The 2,420-nt window shown below is 46.6% G+C and overlaps 1 pseudogene; it reads left to right on the top strand.

Annotated features, from left to right (window-relative positions):
* Positions 1–273: 273 nt before the first annotated feature.
* LOC122112409 lies at positions 274–1,836 on the top strand (annotated as a pseudogene).
* Positions 1,837–2,420: the final 584 nt, after the last annotated feature.

Genomic DNA, 2,420 nt, shown 5'->3' with positions numbered 1-2,420 from the left:
GGAATGTTTTGTAGGATAATTTGATTGCCTTGCTTTTAGAGGAAAAAAATACCCTTCATTGGAATAATTAGGATTTTCACTATTAGTTTGTGTCTTCTACCAACGAATTGTCAGTTTCCTCAAATAGTATAAGGGTACTGATGTTAGGTTATGTAAATGATCTGTTTGTATGCTTGCTTGTGTGTAGTTTTCTTTCTATGAAAAATGGAGCTCTAGGTGCTCCAAGCGCAGACGAGGTTCGGGATGTGAGAGTGGGAGCGTGGGGCTCCGAGCCCGAGCATAAGAACAAAAAGCAGATGCACCTGGACTTTCCTCAGAGCCCTCTGAATTCTTAAAGCATTGGGTGAAATTTGGAGTTTCCTGACGGTCATCCGCTGTTGCTTGATGAAAACCGAGACCTCTTGTACCTTCCTTGGAGAACAATCTGCCATCTATTGTATCTCCCACTGAAGGCATCTGTGGTTGTTTGAGCTACAAAATCTACCCAAGCTTGTGTGACATCTGTCCTGCAAAGTGTCCATGATGCTGGACCCTGAGGCAGGTGAAGGCTTTGTGGTCAAACTCCATGGCCTGCCCAGGTCCTGCTCAATTGATGATGTGCAGAACGTCCTCTCTGACTGCACCATTCACGGTGGGTTGCAGGAGTCCATTTCATTTACACTAGGGAAGGCAGGCACAGTGGTGGGGCTTTTGTTGAACTTGAATCTGAAGATGATGTAAAACTGGCCCTGAATAAAGACAGGGAAAGCATCGAGTGTTCAAGTCTCACAGAACCCAGATGGATTGCTTGTTGACGCACAGCGGTCCAACAGCGCTGACAGCGCCAGCCATGGCTTCGCGCAGCTCCGGGGCCTCCTGTTTGGATGCACCAAAGAAGAAATCGTTCAGTGCTTCTCTGGGTTAGAAATTGTGCCCGATGGGAACACACTGCAGGTGGACCCAGAGGGCAAGATTACAGGGGAGGCCTTTGTACAGTTTGCCTCACAGGAGTTAGCTGAGAGGGTCCTGGGGAAGCACAAGGAGAGAAGAGGGCACCGGTACAGTGAAGTGTTCAAGAGCAGGCAGGAGGAAGTTAGGTCCTACTCAGACCCACCTCTGAAGTTCATGTCTGTGCCACGCCTAGGGCTCTATGACCAGCCTGGCACTGCCCGGAGGTACATGGGCATTGTGAAGCAGGCAAGCCTGGATCGAATGAGGTCCAGCGCCTACAGTGCAGGCTATGGGGGCTACGAGGAGTACAGCGGGCTCAGAGATGGCTGTGGCTTCACCACCGACCTCTTTGGGCGAGACCTCAGCTACTGTCTCTTGGGCATGTAAGACCATAGATATGGGGACGGCGAGTTCACCGTGCAGAGCACCACATGCCACTGTGTCCACATTGGGGGGCTGCCCTCCAAAGCCACTGAGAACGACATTTACAACTTTTTTACTCCACTCAACCCTGTGAGAGTACACATTGAGATTGGGCTTGATAGAAGAGTGACCGGAGAGGCTGATGTGGAGTTTGCTACTCACGAAGAAGCAATGGCAGCAATGTCAAAAGACGGGGCCAACATGCAACACAGATACATAGAACTCTTTCTGAATTCCACCACGTGGACCAGCAATGGTCCCTGGACACAGCAAGCAGGTGATGCAGGGGATGGGGGTGTCCGCCGCCCAGGCCTGGACAGCCAGTCTGTGAGCGGTTGTTACTGTACTGGCTACCCCAGTCAGAACAGCATGGGTGGCTATGACTAGTTTTGTAAAAGCATTGGAGTTTCCATCAAATATTCCCAGGCAGCCGAGAAGCAGGGAGAGAGCAGTCTATAACTAGAGGAAGCTGTGGATCCCAAATTGCACCCTGAGTTTGTGAAATCTGGATTAAAGGAATTACCTCTTCAGTGTTCTCATGCAGACCTTTCTTCTAGCATCTGATATGGCATAAACTCAAGCTATCTGCTTCCACTTTCCGCAGTTCACATTTTGATAGTGACATTCCCTTCCAGTAGTTCTATTAGATGTTCGATCTTCACACCAACCCGCAGGGAGCACATTGATTGGGCCGATTGCTTTTTTTTGGCGAACTTTTTTTTTTTGCTTGGTCCCTCATTCGAAGAGAAACATTTCTCATTTTGGTTCATTCTAGTTTCTATTTCCTTCGTTTAAAATCTTTTAGGTTGAATTTCAGCTTTTTACAGGTTAGTTTTGCGAATTGAGACACAATACTAATACTGTAGGAATTGGTGAGTCCTTGACTTAAAGCCTTTTACTGTGATTTCCTTTCGGGTGTATTTTGCTAAGTGAAACTTGTTAAAAAGAAAATTTTTGTTAATTAATTTTTTTAAATGAAGACTTTTAAAAAAAATGGAATTTCTGACACTTTTTTGATATTCCTCTTCTTTTTGTTAGATTTTTGTCACTTGAGACTATTTAAGTAA

Source organism: Dipodomys spectabilis, unplaced genomic scaffold, assembly GCF_019054845.1.
Source record: "Dipodomys spectabilis isolate Male_0828 unplaced genomic scaffold, ASM1905484v1 ptg000094l, whole genome shotgun sequence".
Lineage (NCBI taxonomy): Eukaryota > Metazoa > Chordata > Mammalia > Rodentia > Heteromyidae > Dipodomys > Dipodomys spectabilis.
This window is presented reverse-complemented; position numbering and strand designations above follow the sequence as displayed.